Below are 22,708 nucleotides of genomic sequence, written 5' to 3' on the forward strand. Positions count from 1 at the left end.
ACTGCATTTCAAAGAAGTGAATAAGACTGCTAATTCTCAAACAGGCAATTCCAGTTGCTTTGTATTTCCTTCCACCTGAAATATTTCAGTGATTCTGTATCCACAGGCCCCAATTCCAGGAAACAAATTTATGGCATTGCAAGATGACACCTGATTGTACCATCAGAAAGAATAAGGAGATGATGGTCAGATTGGTAATGGCCAAGTTGGATAACAAAAGGTTTCATGGACTTGCCATCTCTGTCATGACACAGTGTTTGCTTCTCAAAATAGAAACATCTCTGATGCAGAATAGCCAAGGCCAGAAATCTTTGTCAAATTCTAAGTCCTCTAATAAAATCAAAAGAAAAATTAATTGGAGCACTAGAATTTCAGACTATATACAGCACATCCAAGACAACCATAGTTTACGTAATCCTTACATCTAGCCCAATACATGTTCAAAAGATGTTCAAAAGTCAGATGTCTTTTAAAAAAATTAAAAAAAGAATACCATTCCCCTTCTACAATGTCAGTCTTCACAGGTGCCAGCCTGTCTGCCAAGATCAGAAAATAAAATGAAGTGATATGAGGGCAGTTGCCCACTGTCAAAACTGAGCTGAAAATAAAACTATAAAGCCTATGAAAGGGTAAGCAAACTTCACTTCCACCAGCTCAGGGGAAACATTAGAATCACCCAGAGACTAAAAATGTCTTGATACCCAAGCCACACCCAAGACCAATTACATCAGAATTTCCAGGGATAGGACACAGGCCTTGGCATTGGTATTATTTACTTAGTTTGCTTCCCAGGTGATTCCAAAAGGCAGCCAAGATTGAAAACTACTGCTTTAAGGAAAACAGGGAAATGGGAAACCAACATCAGACTTTCTTCTGGCACTGCTTCTAGGTTCCAAGAAAGTTAGCTGAACTTGGCAGTAAGAATCGGAAGCCTTGCCTAAAGACTCAGTTCAGGTCAAGTTGAGTTTACCAGACAGATGCAAAAACTATATATCTGACCTCGAAGAGTTTGTATTCAGTTGTGATGTGTAACCACAAATTACTGGTCATGACCAAAAATGCTGAGGGCTGTCATGTCTGTATCCTCCCATGGCAGACCACAGTGGGGATACCAAGAAAAGATGCATTCCTGAGGGAGATGGTCAGTGGAGGGCTAACCAAACAATGGGTGTGCAAGAGATGGTGTCTAGGGAAGGGTGCTCCCAGGGCAAGAAAAGTGTCAGCAAAGCCCAGAAGCACAGAAGCAAGGGATGTATTTCAGGAAGAGGTGGAGCATGCGGGATGTCAGGATTGCTGGATCAGGTAGCTCAAGAAGAGTGTTTTCTGTCTCAGAGGCCCAACAGCTCTGTGATTCCCAGTATCTGCCTCCAGGATTCCAGTTGCTTGGCAATTACTGTCAGACACCACTTAACGCATGTGGTTCCCCCAAAGGGACTAGTTAAAAACATGGTTTCGTAGAGACATCATGCTGCATGGAACCTGATGAGGTCAACAGATCTACCCAGACCTGTCTAGGTCTTTATTAAGCTCATAAAAGAGAGAATTCACAATGCAGAACGCTCATTTTTAGTTTACGGATTTATGAAGGCAGCCTGTCTGACTGGCAAAAATGACAATCAATTCCTGTCTTCAAAAATAAGCTGAAATGAGAGGGCAGTCAGCAGCTAGAAGGTTATAACCCACCTAGAAAAAACTGAGCATAGAGGCATTAATAGAGTGAAAAACTGATAAGGAAAGGCAATCTGTGGTCAAAACTCAAGTAATTAATTTATTCTTCAAAATATGCATCACATGTCACAACTATAATTTCTTAGGCTGACTTTTATGATAAGATCCTGACAGGCCTGATGGTGATTTGCTCAAAGCCATATGATATTTCACAAGCAGGAATCTTAAATATAAACCCATCAGTATTTTGGGTAAGGGCAGTTTCATATGTTTTAAAGTAAGGTAGTCGCCCAAGGGTAGGTTCATAAATCACACATCTGAAGGGTCCTGATGGTTTAATTTATCACTTGTTGAATGTTCTGGGTCTCTCAGCTGCTAGAGATACTTTTATTCCTTTCCCTGATTACCTACATCCAATAAAACAGTGACAACTCATTCATCAGTCTCCAAAATCACTGGACAACCTGCCACCAACTGGAATTTCTATTACTTCAGATGACAGAAAGGGGACCACTACATACACTCATGGTCTGCATCATCACTGGCTTGAAAGAAATGCTGGGTATTCTACTGTTTTTCTATTAAATGGGCCCACTGGCGATTACTGAAACATTCCTCTACTACCAGGAAGCTCAGGATCTAAGAAAAGGAACTGAGAAAGGCATCTAAGAAAGCCCCCAAACATCATTAGGATGTAATTCTTACTGTTGGTTAAGTGAGGGCAATCTGAAGTTAGGATCCCAGGGTTTGGTCACTCTTTTGACACTGGTGGTCTCTGCATGTCCTTGAGCTAGTGGCTTAGCTGTTTTGAGTTTCCTCATCTATAAGAGTAACAGTGCTTGCCCCACAGATTGTTAGGGGCATTAAATGGATTAATTACATAGAGCAACCGACTCAATACCAGGCAGAAGGCGCAAGGTAAGGGCTCAGTGAGCATCCTCCATCACTATTAATAATTAATTCTGCTCCATAACAGATCACCGCCAGAGCTCAGGGCATTTCTCTGTGGTGCTCAACCTCTGTTTGAAAGGTTGGGTTGCTCCCGATGAAATGGGAAATCTTAAAAACATATATGCATATGGATATATAACTATATACATACATTTAGATACACACACACACTCATATATATAAGTATACCTAATATGTATATAAATACGGATAAAATCCTGTCTGATAGATAAGCCTTAAAAAGAGAAAAGACCTTCATGAATAATTCATCAATTTTCCTAACTTACAAATATTGAGAAAAATGTTGCAGCCCTGAAACTAAGAGCAGCATAGTAAATGTGTGTGTGTGTGTGTGTGTGTTTGTGTCTGTGTGTGTGTGTGTGTACATGTCTGTCAAAGGAAAGGTGTAATTTGTTAGGGAGAGAGAGGAGGGAGAGGGCAGTATTATGGCAGCATGTAAGGAAGGAAGAGAGTGATCTAGGTAACTTGAAAACTACAAGATGTTTACAACCTGCACTTAAGAATGCTTTAAAAACTATTAACCTAATAATGTTCTATTCTTATTAAAGATACAGTTGAACACACATATCATAGAGCACACACAAATGATTAAAAGGCTTTGGTCATAACCATGTGTCAATGGAAAACCTCATCTAAAGCTCATAGCCTGTACTGGCAATTGGCTAGGGACACAGTTTCCCAACTACTCAGCTTTCTTCAGAAATCCGATATTCATTTTCAGAGCAGAGTAATGACCTGGTGCATGAAGCTGAGATTATGCAGGAGACACAGGTCAATGTCAGAAGAGTCGATAGCTGCAGGTCTAATGTCCAGATTCTAGCACAACTGTCAGAGTTGCATATGGATTTCCCAGCCTTGGGTCTGCAAACCCCCAGCCGATGAGATAATTAGAGAGGCTATAACAGAACCTGGAGAGGAGAATTTGGATTCTTCAGACCAAATGCTTGCTGGACAGACTTGAGGACATTGATGAATATGTATTAGGACCAAATTGTAGATAATGCATATTAAAACCTTTTTAGAAAGAAGGATGTTTCTCTGAGCATTGCCCTTTAGCACCGAGAAGTACGGACGGCTTTCAGGTGTAACTGTGAGGAAGAACCACTGCCCACATTTACAAGAAGCAAAGGTAAACCTAATGAGAAAAGAGATGGCATTATTATTCTTGTTTGATTTGGTCTGTACATTTGAATATTACAGAGAGACATGAAATAGAGACTTGTCCATGTACAATGGATAACATTACCAGCACTGCATCACAGAGCTTGGCTGCCTTTTACCAAGAGCAAGCACTTCAAAATATGATTTTTTCTTCTCTACCGGCAGGGCAGGGAAGCACGCTCGCCTTTTTGTTTATCTTTCACTATTATGCCATTTTTTTACTGTCTGTATCGACCTTGTAGGATCATCCTGCCATCTCTGAATTTGCTATAGCTAGAGAAACATTTGTTAGAATTATGTCTGAAATAAGAATGATTGGGGAGTTCCCTGGTGGTCTAGTGGTTAGGAATCAGAAGTTTTACCACTGTGGCCCAGGTTCAATCCCTGGTTTGGGAACTGAGATCCCATATCAAGCTGCTGCATACTGTAGCCAATAAATAAATAAGTAATAAAAATAAAATAAGAGTGATTCAGCCCTGACTGATGGCCTGAGATTTCCTATGGGTAAAACTTATGAAATGTATAATAGGGACTAGGCATATATATGCAGGTGTTTTCAGTTTCATGGTTATACGTTGAGTAGAGAAAGTTGCCCAGTAAGTGAATTCTAATGAGTGAGTGGAAAGGGCTGGAAGTTCAGACCACAGATAAGCAGCAAGCTCAGACAGACTCTCTCATTTGGGGCCTACCATAGACCTCCACCCACCTACAATCAGAGGTAGCATCCCTCCCCAGGGTTCTCATGGACTCTGATGTTCTCAGCCTCTGTCCAGTGTCCCTTCCTCAGCACAGATTGGTCAGGACCCCAGTGGGCCCCCAGGAAGCCCTGATTGGATCAGCCAAGCTCTGAGATGCAGAGAGAGCAGTTTGTTTATGTGTGGCGGCTGTGACAGGCCAACCACAGTGTCCCCTTGTTCAGTGTAATGGGGTGAGCTGAAAGATTCGGCTGTCAGACCAGCCTGAGGCCTCATTTTTCTTCCCTGCCATGGAGGGTGCCCCTTGCTGCAGCCAACATTTGATTGTGATTAATTTGTCAGGGATGGCTGTACAATGGAAATGGAGAAATGGATTGCCAATTACAGCTGGTCTTCTCTGACTGCCTGGCAGACAAGGGCCTTTCTGCAGGGCTCACAGCCCCAGAGCACAGTGGGTTTAGCCTGGGAGGGAAGAAACCAATTCTCCAGTGTGCTTTAAAGATGAGGAAGGGGTCAAGGTGACTCATCTTTTTATTTACCACCCTTTGAGAGACTTGTGTCCTAGCCTTCTTGGCAAGCACCATAGGAGGAAAAGCCACTCAGAGGTTTGCTTTTTATTCTGTCAATTTATAATGCTTTGTCCTTCAGGCTTAGGTCCTAAAAGCACAAAATAAAAGGTGTGAAAAAGTTCATTCCATACTCCATACTGAAAGAGCCCAAAGGGAAGGGTATCTCTGACTCCCTCTGAGATGTTTAAAACAGGCCGATGGCCTGCAAATGTCCTCTTATTTCCGAGACAACATGCAATTTCACATGGAGAGCTATCACAGAATAACTGCTGTTACTCACTCCCTCATGGAAGAGATGACCTTTTGTAATGTTAACAGTGTCCCAAAGAAAGAGATCAATACAGGAGGAAATGTCTTTAGCTGTCAAGCCCTATGTGTCTTATAATCAGATTTGCTTTCAGATGGTGAATGAGGTGGACAGAATCACATTTTGCACTTGTAGAAAATGATCACCAAACTGACAGCTATACTTACAATTCTAAGAAATCTCATTGTACTTCAGAAATGCCTGAGCTACAACTAGTGGACGGCTGCACAATTAATATATTCTCATACTACATGATTTGCTCATTTGTAGGGGCAGACAGAGATGAAATAGGTCTTGTTTTAGTTGGAAAAAAAATCTAACTGCCATTATTTTTAAACAGATGAAAATGAACACAATTATTCAGTAACAAGAAGATTAAAAAATAAAATTTTATCCTAAAGTTTTCCTAGAGGCTCTATTGAAACTGTTTCAGATATAGATACGCATCTATCACGTCACTCACATCCATTCACTAAACACTCACACAATAAGTGATATATATTCTATTGTATATCATATATGTGTATATATGTGTGCATATATATGTATATATACACACAGAGAAAATATATAACACCTATGATATATACTTATAAAAAATAAGGAATCATAGAAATATATTACCTTACAATTATCAAGTCTAAAGATATTAAAGGTTAGTGATTATCTGTGAAAGAAATGGACAATAATTAATTAGATGCTCGTTTAAAGTTATGTATATCCCTGAAAGCTTTTTTAAAGTAATTCATGTTTTTCTTCAAGCAAATAAGCATACATAGGTACAAATGTGTAAATTATACTTTACACATGTGTAATTATACTTTTTATAGTAAAATATGTTCTGCTCCTCATTCAGCAACTTAATCATGTAGGGACTTTATTAAATGAATATGCATATATGTATATGCATACGTTCACACATGTATGTGTTTGCATAAATATATATGTGTATAATGTGTATATAGTGCATATACATATTAATATAGTATGTACATACAAATGTATAAGCAAATATACTGTATATAATACACATTCCTATGTTTGTATTGTATGTATATATATGTGTGATATTTATGTGTACACAAACATATATATAAATAGTTTAATATATATTAATAGTTTAATATATACATGTTTATGTGTTACCACATGTTTATGTGTTACCATAGCTCAACAAGAAGAAAATCAGGGAGCACTTTTAAAAATAATCTTTTATAAATAAAAACACACTTTTAAAAATAAAAGTGGGAAGTCTTCCTATGTTGGAGACCATGAAGAAAAAGACTGATAAATTGGTTCCATTTATAGGCTTATACATTCCATGAATATTTCTTTTTTTGGAAAATTCACAAGAAACTCAACAATGGTTGCCTCTCAAGAGGGATACTAGGAGTGTTAGGTGGAAAGAAATTTTTAAAAACATTATGACTTTCTATACTGCTTCATTTTCATTGTTTTTAATATATTACTTTAGTGATAGAATCACACCTGTAAAAAATGACCCTCAACTTCCGCTTCTCCTTGGTAACATTTGTACCATGTAAGTTTCCAGAAACTGTAGGCATGTTTTTCCACTAGTCCTCTAACAGCTGGAGTACTCATGAACCCTCTGATAAGTTATTAGCCAAAGTGAAGTAGGGATCTATGTGAATCACTCCTGATTCCTAGGTGTTCATTCGGCATATTCCATACTAGCCATCGAGCGCACAAGGCTACCATGTGGCCCCAACCCGCTGCTTCGGACACTACCGCGTAGCTATGTTTGGAGGCGAGGATGAAAGAATGAATAAGTGAATCTAAAGACTGGCTTCCTAGACAAATCCTGAGGGACAAGCACCTGTCACTAGGCAGTTTTCTTATCTGCTCTGAGTCATCCATCAGTCTAAGGGATGGTCCTCTGAGAGGAAAGATGACCATTTGCAAAAACATTACCCTAGGATAAACGCAAAAAGGATCAACACAATCACCAAATCCTCATTCTCTGTGATAAGAAAAAACAATTATTTGGTTGCATGACCTATAAGAAAAGAAGGAAAACATACCCCTACAATGAAATATAAGTAGTATAACACACGTTGTGTATGTTCAAAACCTGTTCTTTTCCGTTTGATTATTTGAAACATAATAATAATTCATGTTCTCAAGGAGAAAATACTATACATTTTAATTCCGTTGTCTGAACAAGCCCCAAAGTGATTTTACTTATAATGAATATAGAACAGCAAGCATCTCTTTTTAGAAAATGCATGCACTCATTTAACAAGAATTTAGTCTCAAATTTTTGTCAGACACCACGCCAGGAGCTGGGGACTTAGGGGTGAGCAAAACCAGACACTAACACTGATAAAATAATAACCCCAATACACACAAGCTGCAGTTGTAATGAGAGCAGTGAAGGAGAGCCTCATAGTGCTGTGAGGGCTGGTAAAAAGAAGGTTGGATCTGAACAGGGAGGTCAAGGAAAGCATCGCTCCAGAGACCACGCTTGTGGTAGTTAACTAGACAGGGATGTAGGTGTCATTCAGCCCCAGGGCACAAACTGCAGAGCAAAGGCCTGGTGGGAAGGCCTGAAATGCAGCCAGTGTAGCTGAGCACAGACACCCAGGCAAAGCCAGGTGTAAAATGAGGCCAAGCAAGGGCTCCAAGACCAGGTGGACAGCTTTATCTTTATCCTAGGAAAATGTGCTTACAGTTTGGGAAAAGATTCCCAGAAACACATCTCCACCATGGGGGACTCTCCCACCTTTCACACCCCAAGCAGTCAGAATGTTCATTCTGTACCTCCACATTATTAACGGTGAGTTCCAACCCTATAGAAGGGTTTTCCACTGAAAATGTTTGGAGTAGGAGGTGATAGTGAGAGAGGAGGAACGTAAGAGTTCTAGGGCTGGCAATTGGAGGAAGAATGAAGTCATGGCTTCTCATTAAAGCACATCCTTGGTCTTTTTTAAAAAATGTCCAGCTTTGTTGAGATGTAATTGACATATAACATTTTGCAAGTTTAAGATATACAACATAGTGATTTTATATATGTATGTATTGCAAAGGGACTACCACAATATGATTAGTTATCATATCTGTCCCCTTATATAGTTACAATCACGCTGTATGTGTGGTGAGAATTTACATAAATACAATGTAGGAAAATATAATCACCAGAACTTATTCATAGTATAAATGGAATATTTGATGACTTTCATCAATTTCCCTAATTCCCCATCTTCTTCTCCTGGCAAAAACTAATCTCTTCTATGTTTTAATGAAGGTTTTTTTTGTTTGTTTGTTTGTTTGTTTTTTTAGATTCCATATATCAGTGAGATCATACAGAATTGTCTTCCTCTGTTTGACTTATTCTACTTGCCATAAACCCTCAAGGTTTATCTATATTGCAATAAATGGCAGGATTTCCTTCTTTTTAAGGCTAAATAACATTCCATTATATAATATATATTTCATTATGTAATATATATTTATATACATATATAAATGTTCTGTATCTGCTTATCCATCTATGAACACTTAGATGGTTTCCATGACTTGGTGAGTATAAATAATACCTCGGTGAACACAGAGGTTCTTATATCTCTTTGAGATACTAATTTCATTTCCTTCAGATATATACCCAGAAGTGGAATTGTGGGATCATATGGTAGTTCTACTCAATGTTTCAAGGAACCTTCATACAATTTTCCATTGTGACTGCACCAATTTCCATTTCTACCAACAGTGTACACTGCTAGGAAAGACTATGGTAACTCCTATGCAGTCAATGTCCTCATGCACACAAACACACACACACACAAACACACACTACCCTTATATACCAGTATGCCTTCAACATATGCAGAGATCTAAAAAAAAAAAAAGGCATAACAACTCAAGTATTTTTACATTTCCCAGATCCCTTGATGCATATGCCTGTTTTATCCTAGCAATGAGGCATATTTTCATTGTTTTATGAAGGATGGAAAAAGCTGATGAGTCCTCACTTCCTTCTATAAACAACAGGGGAAAATGGAACCCTGTGCACTTCTCCTTCTTTTTCACTATGGATGAAGGTATAAAATATTTGCCAAGTTGAAAAAATTGAGAGGCAGTAATTTAGGGTGCTAACCTTTCCCCACAGTAGTGCCAGAAGCCCTTTCCAGCTTGCTAAGGGGTTCAGAATTTGTGGAAGCTTGGAGCCCCTGAGCTGCTGGTGATCACTTTCACAGGTTCCTGTAATTATATGCAAGGGCTGGCATTTTTAAGGTTGGTCAAATGCCTGGCTTTTAAACTGGTGCATTGGCAGTGTGCCACAGGAACCATAAACCACAGGATGGGCACTTTCCTGAGAGTTAATTTTAAAAGACGATTTATTAGAAGAGGGCTGGTAAAATTGCTGAGAAGGTAAGTAATGTAGAGTTTTTGTTTAAAGAAGTAGATTACCATATATTTAGGCTTTAAAATACATTGTAAGAGTTCTGCTAAAAAAAAAAAAAAAAAAGATTCTTCCCTTGCAGAAGCTACATCCTGGACCTCAAGATGCATAAAACTTTACCTTTAAAGGGACTTTGATGATTAAGTAGAAGAAACACTGATATGATTTACAAAGAGAGATGAATGTTAGGTAATTTTGTATGAATTGAGTCTTTATAAGTTACCCAATGGTAAACCCAATGGCCTGGGGTAGGGTGATCCCTATTAAAAGGATTTGGCTTGAAAAAGAAGCCTGGGTGTAAGAAGAGTCAGGGATGGGAATAGGGTCCTAGAGTAAGTATGGGAGTCATGACCCTCATTGGGATGTCCTTGAGACTTAGTTCTAAAAGAGCCTCAATTCAACTTTTTTGTTTTTCTTCTAATAGCAGAAGGTATATATTATCCCTAAGGGAGATTTGAACTGCCATTCAAAGAAGAGGTCAGTGCGTCCATAATCCTGGACTACAATCTCATACCCTCTTGATTTCCAAAACCTTACCTTTACTTCTCTACCCTCTCGGTGGAAAGGACATCTGGTCACAGGTTTCCCATGAATTAGGTGGGTGTGGCAGAGCAGGTCACTCAATAACTCTCTCATTTTTTCCTAGCCAGAAAAATAAGGAGCTGAGACAAGTATGATGTCCAAAATGGCCTCCAGCCTCAAGAGCCTATGGTCTTAGAAATGAAAAGAAAAGTGCAAAGCTTCTGGGTCTTTCTGGCAACACAAAACAAGCACTGATTGGGCCTTTTCCCTCTTTAAGCCAAGTGGCAGGATAACTATTCTGTATTCCTCAAAGTTTGCTAGGAAGGAAGCATTAGAATGCTGTATCTTACAGAACCACAATTTGGTTTTGTCCATAAGACAAAACAATGTGGAACTTCACTTCTGAGACCACAAATGACCACAATTATTTTGCTTCTCTTATTACTGGAATTTTTTGTCTATATACAGACAAAACAAAATGGTTTCATTCTTAGGGCATAAATAAACTGTTGTGAGCGTGGGATTGATGAAGCAGGTGACTTAGTTTTTAATCAACGGGATACAGTGGTGATGGCTAAGTATGATATAGAAAGTATGCTTGATGTTACCAACAGCCTTCATTCCATATGGCTCAACTAACAAGGCTCAACCACAGGACCCAGAGGTGGCTGAGAGGTGACAACTGGCTTTCAGAGAAGCACCATAAACAATCCAATAGAAAGTAAGGTGATTCTGATGATGAGACTGCTAGCAGATGTCATTCAGAGCCTAAGTAAGTTACTTTTTCTAAAAGTAAAATTTGATTAGTAAAAAAATATAAATTATTTGTTGAGAAGTATAAAAACTCTTCTAGAATCCAGGTGATATGAGTGAATAAACACTCAAGGCTCCTACCCCTCAAGGACCAGACTCCAGTGATGAAGTAATGATGATAACAATAATAGCAAAAGTAAAATGACTATGAAAAGTAATAATCATGATTATTTATATTTATATTAATGTGTCTGATACCCTGATAAGCACTTTCAGGTATTATTTAATTTAATCTTAAAATGATCTCATGTTCTAAGCACTGTTATCCCCATTGGACAATTGAGATTACTAAGGCCTATGGAGAGTAATTTGCCTGAGGACACACAGCTAAAAATAGGCAGACTCAGCATTTTAATCTAGATATATGAGATCCTGAAAACCATGCCCATAGTCACTTCCCTACGTGCTCTCCTATCCTGTATCCTTGGTAGTCTAAGGGAACTCCGACACTCAAAGACTGATCGCACATAGGGATACAGGTTGTGCTTTAAGAAACATACATTACCATCTGGGCATGCAGAACACCAGAATCAGGAAGCAAAGCAGCCTCTGAAGAGGCTTGAGGGAAACTTGGCAGCCAAAGAATAGAAATGTTTCAAGATGATTACAAAATTAACTAAAGAACACTACTATGTCACAGTTATTATTTGTACCTTTACAATCAACTGTGTAGGACAGAGCTTAGAGTCCAGTTTCATAAGCTCAGTCCCAACAGAATGAAAGTCTTAAGTAAACAGAAAATATGTTTTGTCAAAAATTCAGTTGTTTAGAAAGATCCGGGAATATTTAGGTGAACCTAAATTCATTTAAAATATTTTTGAAATAAACTCAGGGCAACAAATAGAGGTGAGATAATTTCACGTTGATTTTATAAATTTCAATTCAATTTTCAGTCACTTCTGGGGAACTCTCCCTGTTGACCATAGCTGAAAAGAGAGACGAGGTGTAAAAATCTATTTTCTTCAGTTCTAAAGATTCTAAGGAAACTTCTTTTGGCTGTGTAGGAAGTTTAGATTCATATTATCATTCTCACTATGTCTCTATATCTCCGTCTCTGTCTCTCGTTCTCTCTCAACATCTGTCCTTCATAGTTATATTTCCACTCCACTATGATAAGACTCTTCCCAAAACTTGTATCTCCCTAGGGTTTTTTGGTACACAGGATGTTGATCTACAGCTGCTCAGGATCTCGATATGTTTATAGATGGATATAGCCTCAGGAGCTTAAGGTGTTACAGAAACAAACTGCAATTGATTCCTCCAAGGATTTATATGGACATAGGCTAGAATTAGGAACATTATAAATGATACCATTATTTATTCATTCTCAATATATTGATTTTAGTTTCCATTGATGTATGTGCAAATTTTACAATTGCAAAAATGTAAACACAATTGAGTTGATCTAAATGTCTAAATATACTGGCTGACAACCCCAATGTTCACTGCAGTGAATCAATGTTCACTGATTTACAATAGCCAGGATATGGAAACAACGTAAATGTCCATCGACAAAGGAATGGATAAAGATAATGTGATACCTATATACAATGGAATATTACTAAACCATAAAAATAATGAAATAATGCCATTTGAGGCAACTTAGATGGACCTAGAGATTATTCTACTTAGTGGAATAAGTCAGAGAAAGACAAAGTGATATCATATGATATCACTAAATGTGGCATCTAATAAAAGGTGATACAGAACAAACTCATAGATTTCAAGATCAAATTTATGGTTACCATAGGGGAAAACATGGGGGGAGGGATAAACTGCAAAGGTGGGAATGACGTATAGACACTACCGTATGTGGAATGGATAATTAACAGGGACCTACTGTGTAGCAGAGGAAAATCTATTCAATGTTCTATAATAACCTATATGGGAAAAAACAATGGATATATGTATATGTATAACTGATTCACTCTGCTGCACACCTGAAACTAATACAATACTGTAAGTCAAATGTACTCCAAGAAAATAATGAAAATAAATAAATACACAAATAAATTTAAAAAATAAATATATTGGCTGGCAACTAATAATAGGTCGATATACTGATGCCTTCAGAATTCCATACTTGCAGAGTTCCCATTGTGTCTCAGCAGATTACAAACCCAACTAGTAGCCATGAGGATGTGGGTTTGACTCCTGGTCTTGCTCAGTGGATTGGGGATCTGGTGTTGCTATGGCTGTGGCATAGGTCAGCAGCTGCAGCTCCGATTCTACCCATAACCTGGGAACTTCTGTATGCCATAGGTGCAGCCTTAAAAATAAAAAAAATAAAAAAATTATACTTTCAATTTTTTCAAAATTCAAGATCATAAAGGCACTTTAGTAGATGCTATCAAAATACCCAAATATTTTTGCAAAATAAATCTATATTCAAAAATATTTACTAATTCTGGGTATGGTAAAACTGATAAAGAACTAAATTACCTGTGATTGACCTATTAGATTAATTGGCTTTTCTTTTTCCCTGGAGCAACTCTATTTAGAGGGCCATTATATCAATGCCCGCAGATTCCAAGCTACACTAAATGTCCAATCACCTTTGCAGTTAGGTTGGTTGTGAGACCAATTTCTATCCAATGAAAGGGACATGGATGTAATGGCCACTGTTTTGTGCCCAGGGATGGGGACCATCAGAGAAGGTGTGTGCCCATCCTATGTATTTCTTTTGCTAGAACCAAGAAAGGTAACTATATGAGAGCAATGCCTCAAGAAAGGCAGAACAACTGCTTAATGCCACTGTAGATAAATGGCCCCATGAACGATAGAGTGAAACAAATCCTCCCAAAGCAGAATGCTCACTTTGGAACTATTAGAGAAATCAGCATAGAGAGAAATCAACATCTATATTCATTCAGCCACTCTATTTTTCAGTCTCTTTGTTACAGCAGCTTAGCTTTACCCTAACTAATATGGTCTCTTTCAAATGCATTTCAAGATGTTTATTTAAAAATAGAATCCTTGACTAAGAAGGATTTGACATGAAAATCATTGTCCTGAAGAGCTAAACATACTTGACTTCTCTAAGAGCTGTCAGAATTATTTTTGAAGTCCTTCCTAAAGAGAGCTGAGCTATGTTTATTTAAAGTCACCCATTAGATGTAAGTACGTAGAAGGAGCAAATAAAAAGTCATTCAAGACTAGATGAGAAAAATAAACAAGTGCATGGAAATTATTTCACTGGTCAAATGGAAAGTATGGTCAATTCATAGGGAGATTTTTAGGGAGAGCATCTTATGTGTGCTCCTATTTTTCAGCATGGCTGAAAGATATTCCCAGGGTTGTTACTAAATTGATAGATTCCATAACTGACTGAAATGTTTTTCCTATTTCTTTAAAAGGCTCCCTGTTTTAATACTTCTTCTATAAGGAAACCCATTTTTTTAATGTAACATAATAATAAGTGGCAGTTTCTGAGGATGGGGGGCTTGGAATTCATTTCTGCCTTCTAGTCCTAAGTCAAATTTTTACCTTGACACAGTTGCTAGAACTTGGACATCCAGACCTCAGAAACAGGAATACAGTTGTAATCCTTATTACTTTTTGAAACATTTAATCTTTTAATTCTTAAAATTGCTCAACTTGAAAGGAATGCCAGGGAGAATGACACTAGTTTCTCCAGTACCAGGAGCTAAATTTCCAGGATTTTCATTTCTTTTGGCAGATCTCCTGGGGGAACCCTGCCTGTGGGTCTGACTGTCATTTTTTATGGAAGTTGAACTAGCATATTTTGTTGCTGGACACTTGAAATTATTTTCCAGGACAAAAGTAATACTTCTGGTTTCTTAGTTTGAGGTATTTTTATTATTAAAGATTCCCATAGATTAGAGCAAATAAGAGGGAAGTATGCACCACATTTTGTGGATAAATGTATAGATGTGTTCATGCGTGAGCAAATTTATTTAAACACCTATTCTAATGATGAACATGCAGAGGATTAGAAACAAGTGACTAGCTAGAATTTTGCTGTCTGTTTAACTCTTTCTCCAATGCTTTATAAGGATCAGATTACAAAATATTATTCAAATGCAATAAAACTAAGATGGGTTTGGTCCCAGCACTGCATTTTCCTAAAGGGAAGTAAGTTACACTGATTCTAATGTTACTTTGCTTTGAGGGCCAGCAATTAACCCAAGGATTGCCAAGAACAATGACACTTTGCATAGTGGAAAATAATGTGACCAGGACCGAAAATACAGAATGTCATAGAAGGGAATTTATGAGAGAGAAGAGAGTTGTCATTAGACCACCTGAAAGGAAGTTTTCAAAGCAAATGGAAATATCAAAGGGAAGAGAAGAAAGCCAGAAGGAGGAGGAGAGCTGTCAGAGGGATGAAAGGAAGAGGGGGTGCATATTTTTGTCAATTTGGCTCTGGTTTCCAAATGTATTACATGAGATAACTCTTCCAGCAAGCCCAAAACTGCACAGTGATGGTTGTCACACCCTCTTAAATCTGTCAGCATTTAAAGCTGACAGAGGGCATGCCCTTAGCATTGCTGTTGGAGAATGCCCTGGTTTCCTTCCAAGTCATGTCTGTGAATTTAGACAGATGTAGTGATAAAAATATTTGCCAAGTAGATATAAGGTTAATGAAACATTGCATTGATATCCTTTTTTTTCTTTTTCTTTCTTTTGTTTCTCTCTCTCTCTCTCTCTCTTTTTTTTTATGCAGTTAGAAGCAGAAGAATAAATTTGAATGCAAAAGAACACAATTAGAAAGTTGTGTTCTGGCAGCGTTTTGTGGAAAGACCAGGTAATTTGATAAAAACAGGCCTTCCACATTGATAACAGAAATCAAATGAATAAATATTGGAGCTCCTTTCACTCAGTTATGCTGCACTTAAATTATTTCTATGGATTTCCAGCCAACAACTCAATGTCTGAAATTCCTTCCTTTCTAAAAATACCACCTTGTGCCTGGAAAGAAAGATTCAAGGGTTGGTTTGTTTGTTAATTGTTTTCCTCTAGAGAGAGTATTTTCCCAGTTACTCAAGGGGTACACATTTCCACCTGGACCTCATTTCTGTTAACTATATTGATTCTCATAAAATAGACTAAAATTATTTTTGCTGTTCACTTCTCAGTAAAAATTCCATTGCCATGTATCATGTCTAGCTTCTTGTGTTAAACTTATTAGCACCAAAGTCTCCAACTTGAGCTCAAAGTGCAGAAGGCACGTACCAGATCTGAAATGTCCATCAGGGAAGTTCAAATCTATCCCTATGAGACAGAGTTAGTGGCCAATTTAAATCCTTAACTGGGATCTGGGAGTTTAAAGCCCTCATAAGCCTCATCTGGATTTATTTTTCCAAAAGGAACACAGGCCTTTCTTTGGTGTTTTACCCAATGTGGCTTTTCATCCTGAGCATAGGCAGGCGGTCTGGTGTCCGGTGAACCATCCTGGAAACATTCCTCTGGGGCAGCAATAGCAATGGTTGAAAAGTTTGGCTCCTCTTCCAGGGACACTTCAAAGCACTCAGGGCCTGTTCCCATTGTGATTCTCCCTTAAATGGGGCTGAGTTACTTGGCAGAGTCTTGAGTCTGTGTCTTGCAAAAAGGTGCAGTTGGTTTTGTCCACAAAATGCTGAGGAGTGAGGAGAGGCTGAGAGGAGAAATTGGGTTCTGCTGCGGTCTCCAGTGTCCCCAAAGTACTGGTGTCCCCAGATGTTGCAGAAACACTTTGAGTGTAGTGATGATGTGTGGGTTTCCACAAAATGGGAATGCTTACTATTGAAACTGTCCTGGTATGAAATCATCTTCGCAATTACATAACTCAAACACCTTCCAAAGATGGCTCTAGCATAGTCAACATTTTTCTTTTAATAGAAGAACTAGAGTCACATTGAATTTGGGGGCCATCAATCTAAAAATGAAGGTCAACGAATTCGACTAGTATCCATGAGAATGCAGGTTAAATTCCTGGCCTCGCTCAGTGGGTTAAGGATCCAGCATTGCTGTGAGCTGTGGAATAGGTCACAGATGCACCTTGGATCTCGCATTGCTGTGGCTGTTTCATAGGCCAGCAGCTATAGCTCTGATTTGACCCCTAGCCTGGGAACTTTCACATGCCATGGGTGCAGCCCTTAAAAGCAAAAAATAAAAAATAAAAACATAAAAATAAAAGTGAAGGTCAATTCGTGTCTGAGAAAATACAGCAGATGGGGAGGTGGTCTCGGGCCAGGGTATGTTGGGAAAAATTAGGGTAGAGTCTCAGAGCAGCCCACTCTCCCTGACTCACCATCACCCTACCATAATAAACAACAAGGATTTTTTTTCTTAAGTGAAGTAAATTGCTACATTTATCTTGGCTTTCTAGCTGAACAAGTTCTTGAGTTTTCATTTTACTTGGTGAAGATAGATACTGCCATCCCTACAAATACTCCTCCCAGTTTGAGAACAACTTTTTAGAAGCACCTTGTTTTTCCTAAAATAGAGATGTTTGCCCACTAAGAAAATAATAACTAGGTAGTTTCTCTACCTGTTATTTTTCCAATCAACAATTCTAATTTCTGCATCATCAGTTAGGCAACAGTTTGGGATGCAATCATTATTGGTGTCATCAAACAGCAATATTTCCTGACATTCTCTGGGAAATACAATGCGGGGCAATGGGTGTACACAAAATAGGCAGAGGTGAATCCTTGCTCATGGAAAAAAATTCCAAACTGGCTATGAACATAGGATATATAAACAAAAATCCCTGGAACGATCTGAGAAGGCAGTTGTTAATCATCCAGAATACAGATACTGAAAGTTCTCAAAAGATGTAATGACCATCAAGAGTTGGCATCTTCAGCAACTGACAAGGGTTTAATCTCTAGAATATACAAGCAATTTGTACAACAGCAGAAAAACCAACAACCCAATGGAAAAAGGGGCAAAAGACCTGAATAGACATTTTTTCCAAGGAAGATGTACAGATGGCCAACAAACACATGAAAAACTGCTCAGCATTACTGATTATTAGAGAAATGCAAATCAAAACTACCATGACATACCACCTCACACCAGTCAGAATGGCCATCATTAATAAGTCCATAAATAACAAATGCTGGAGGGGGTATGGAGGAAAGGGAACCCTCCTGCACTGTTGGTGAGAATGTAAGCTGGTACAACCACTATGGAGAACAGTTTGGAGGATACCTTAGAAATCTATACATAGAACTTCCATATGACCCAGCAATCCCACTCTTGGGCATATATCAGGACAAAACTTTCCTTGAAAAAGACACATGCACTCACATGTTCATTGCAGCTCTATTCACAACAGCCAAGACATGGAAATAACCCAAATGTCCATCAACAGATGATTGGATTAGGAAGAGGTGGTATATATACACAATGGAATACTACTCAGCCATAAAAAGAATGAAATAATGTCATTTGCAGCAACATGGATGGAACTAGAGACTCTCAAACTGAGTGAATTAAGTCAGAAAGAGAAAGACAAATACCATATGATATCACTTATATCTGGAATCTAATATAAGGCACACATGAAACTTTCCACAGAAAATAAAATCATGGACTTTCAGAATAGACTTGTGTTTGCCAAGGGGGAGGGGGAGGGAATGGTATGGATTGTGAACTTGGGGTTAATGGATGCAAACTATAGCTTTTGGAATGGACTAGCAATGAGATCTTGCTGTGTAGTACTGGGAACTATGTCTAGTCACTTATGATGGAGCATGATAATGTGAGAAAATAGAATGTGTACATGTATGTGCAACTGGGTCACCATGCTGTACAGTAGGGAAAAAAAAACCTGTATTGGGGAAATAATTAAAAATTTAAATTAAATTAAAAAAAGAGTTGGCATCTTCAACGAAGATCTCTCAGAGATCAGAGCTTCAATCTATCTAAGTGTGTGTGGTGTATTTTAATTTGCATACTTGGGTACAGAATGATGGCTATGATGATATGTTTGCATTTGGGGTGTGTGCGTTGTAAGGAAGGGACACAGGATTGGACCTGGGAAGGTACATGGCGGCGTCTGAGATTCATCACCTCATTTGTGTGTGACAGAAGATGGGTCTATGATGGATGGATGCCTCTAAAATTATATTCTGGAGAAAAAAGTAGTCCTGAGAAAGGCTGAAAGCATAATAATTTATATGGTCAAACAACCTTAGGAAATGCTGCAAACTAAATTCTCCCTTTTAAAGATGCAAAGGCAGAAGTACACATAAAATTCTTGGCACAGAAATTCACAGCCTCAAGAAGAGATTTTTTTCCCCTCTTGACAAATTTTGAAAGCACTGGTTTAGGGAGATACATAAATTGCCTATTGTGCAGTCTAGAAAGAGGGAGCGTTCACCGACAAGTAATGGAATGTGATCAAAGGCCCCTGAGCAGATGGAAACATGCACCAAGTGATAGTTTAGAAAAATTCATGTAGTGAGGTTTAGAATATGGAATAAGAAGGGGAAGGCCTGGAACTAGGAGACTGTTACAAATATTTGCTTTTAATCCACCTAGTAGGAGTTACAAAGTGTTGGGAGTTTTATTTGCCTGTTTTATTTTTTTCCCCTTTTTTAGCCTTGGACCACTTTCTTCAAATAGAATAGTCTTTCAAATGTCAATAAAGCAATATAAAAGTAAAACTGATCTGAAAAATGGGAGAGTCACAACTGAGTTCTGAATAAGAGCAGGAAGACAACCGATCTAGCAGTTCCTGTTGTGGCTCAGCGGGTTAAGAACCCTACATAGTGTCTGTGAGGATGCCGGTCAGTATGATACCTGGGCTCGTTCAGTGGGTTAAGGATCCAGCACTGCTGCAAGCTGCAGATGCAGCTCCGATCCCACATTGCCCTGGCTCTGGCATAGGCTGGCAGCTGCAGCTTAGAACTTCCATAAGCTGCAGGTGTGGCCATAAAAAGGAAAAAACCAAATAAAAAAACACTGATCTACAAAATATGAGTACTTAGGAGAGAATCAAGGACTGATCAGAAAGCTATACTTTCACAGGGACACAGGAAATCACTTTCAGGCTGCAAAGTGCTAAATGTCCCATAAAGTAAAAGACCTGGAGTAATCTAAAGGTTACTAAAGATCTCATGAAGCTAAAAATAAATCTTGGTCTTGAACTCAGGTAGGTCTAACCAAAGAACCAAAGACAACATGCACCTGACTTTAAGGGTATCAGCCTCACTTTTAAATGTACTCAAAAACTAGAGGGCAAAAGAGGATGAGTGGCCAGGCCTTGAAAACTGTATTCTTTGACCTGGCTGTGTTTAAATTGAGTGAGCTTGCTTGGCTGGCAGCAGCCTCCAAACTAATAACTGTGACTCTCTATCAATGCTCTTCTCAATAGTCTTCAATATCTACCTCTCATCCAACACAATGCAGTACTGGCCCAGTTATTATGTATTGAGCCATATACTCTAAGGAAAAACCCCTCTCCTTTAGGATTAAAATTAAGCAAGGGCCACTTTGGTTTTTACTTTATTTTATTTTTTTTTATGGCCTCACTGCGGCATACGGAAGTTCCCAGACTATGGGGCAAATCTGAGCAGCAGCTAAAGACTATGCAGATCTGAGCCAAGCCAAATCTGTGATACAGCCACAGCTTGAGGCAACACCAGATCCTTAACACACTAAGCAAAGCCAGGTATCTAACCTTCATTCTCACAGAGACTACATCAGGTTCTCAGCCTGCTGAGCCACAATGGGAACTCCTTGTTTTGATTTAGTTATTATTATCCTCTTTTGAGCCTTTCATTTTAGCGTCACTCCTCATCTTCCTTTACTTTTCTATTTCCTTTTCCTGCCACTTCCCCCCTTTTCACGTTACATTCACTTTCTGAAATTATTTTACACTACCATAAGATTCTCAGAGACAAAGCAGACAGCAACCATAGGACAGAGTATCATTTTCAGCAGTTGGGTTTTGTTTTTGTCAAGGAAAATCAAGATTGTCATAGGGGACATTTTCAAAATCAGAACCATTTCTGCAGTGGAGTCTGATTTGCCTTGGGACTGGAGAAGGTGACATGAAGACGCAGGCACTTGACCATGTGAAACTTTGCATGTAATGCTTCCTTTAACCAAATATATAAATAATTTATAACTGTCCAGTCATAAGGCAGAAAGAATGGATAAATGGTGCAAAGGGTCCAGTTTAACCTACTGGCCCAGTGTCCGTGATGTTTCCAGAAAGACACACTGTAGTGGAATCCAGAGAGAGAAAAAAAAACATGCCTTAAAATTTTAAACAATGTGACCTAATCTCTACTTAATTGGATTCAGGTCTACATTTTCCACTTGATTCTCAACAAAACCTTAAAAAAAAATTAAGAAGAAATAAGTCTCCTACTTTTGACATCAATTTAGTTATCCTTCTCCTATAGTAATAAACTTAAACTATTTCCTTACATTTGTACATATTTTATTTTCCAGTTGAGAGTCACCATGTGAGAAGTTTGAGCTCAGAAATGCTGTTAATCTATTTTGCTTGATCACAAAATCCTAAAATGACAAATTCTGTTTTACCTGAACATTATAAAACAGATTTATTAACACCTGAGGGGGAAAAAAAGCATAGGGAAATGTCATTGTAGGTGGAAGTATATTTCGAGAGCTATAAGCTAGTGAAAACAAGTGATTATAAAAACATTTTGCTTTTATGTAAGTGAAGCAGCCACTACTTAAAATAATCTAGCCATATGACAAAAAAAATTTTGCACCTTATTGCAAATATTTGTTCTTACTGACAGTCACATCTTTGTTTTTTTTTTTAACTTAAATATACAGATATATGCATGTATGTGCATTTTAATGCTTCTATGGTTTTGTACTTCAACAAAATAATGGTATATGCTGGCTTTATAAACATTATGATTCATCTAATGGAGAAAACTGACTTCATTAAAAGAAACACTAGTAGAGGTCAAATCCTACTAGAGCAAAAATTTTTAACAAAAGACATTAAGCCTCAGTGCATCTAATCATTGCACACAGTATGCTATACAAAAAAATTCAATAACATGAAAAAAATATCCAAAGAGCCTCCTGAGATTCTTCAAAGAGATTTGACCCATATTTTGAGTCTCTTTAAATCAGAGCAAATTATATCCATCAGAGAAAACTGTTAATCTTGACTTAGACAACAAAGTAAAGAAGTACAAACATTAGCAAAAGCTGGGCCACTTACCATAAATGCCTGTTGAGATGCAGGGAAATGCCTGTAAATAAACCAGAAAAATCACAATAAATTTTAAAGGAAAAAACTCTGCCAGACCCCAACATCATCAATTTCAACACCTATTTTGCTTGATAACACAAAATACTCACATACTCCAGACTCTGAAATCCAATCAGTTGGGGGTGGAGACCTTGTGGAAATGGCTTATTTGAATAACAGAAAACTTTTCCTACCAGCAATCATACCTGCTCATAAGAACCAACTGTTAAATTTCAAGGAATCTTGGGAACTGATTGTTAAACACAGGTTTGTTTTGTTTGTTTGTTTGTTTGTTGTTTTTTTCCTTTCTAGGACTGCACCCACGGCATATGAAAGTTCCCAGGCTAGGGGTTGAATTGGAGCCACAGCTACCAGCCTACACCA

General features: G+C 38.1%; 1 long non-coding RNA gene across 1 annotated transcript in view; it reads right to left on the bottom strand.

Annotated features, from left to right (window-relative positions):
• LOC125122841 (uncharacterized) overlaps positions 1-22,326 on the bottom strand; it is a 424,256-nt gene extending 401,930 nt beyond the window's left edge. Inside the window, exon 1 of the long non-coding RNA XR_007133921.1 lies at positions 22,295-22,326. This is a non-coding gene — a long non-coding RNA (uncharacterized LOC125122841). The remainder of the gene's footprint in view (positions 1-22,294) is intronic.
• Positions 22,327-22,708: the final 382 nt, after the last annotated feature.

This window comes from Phacochoerus africanus, chromosome 3 (assembly GCF_016906955.1).
Source record: "Phacochoerus africanus isolate WHEZ1 chromosome 3, ROS_Pafr_v1, whole genome shotgun sequence".
Classification (NCBI taxonomy): Eukaryota; Metazoa; Chordata; class Mammalia; order Artiodactyla; family Suidae; genus Phacochoerus; species Phacochoerus africanus.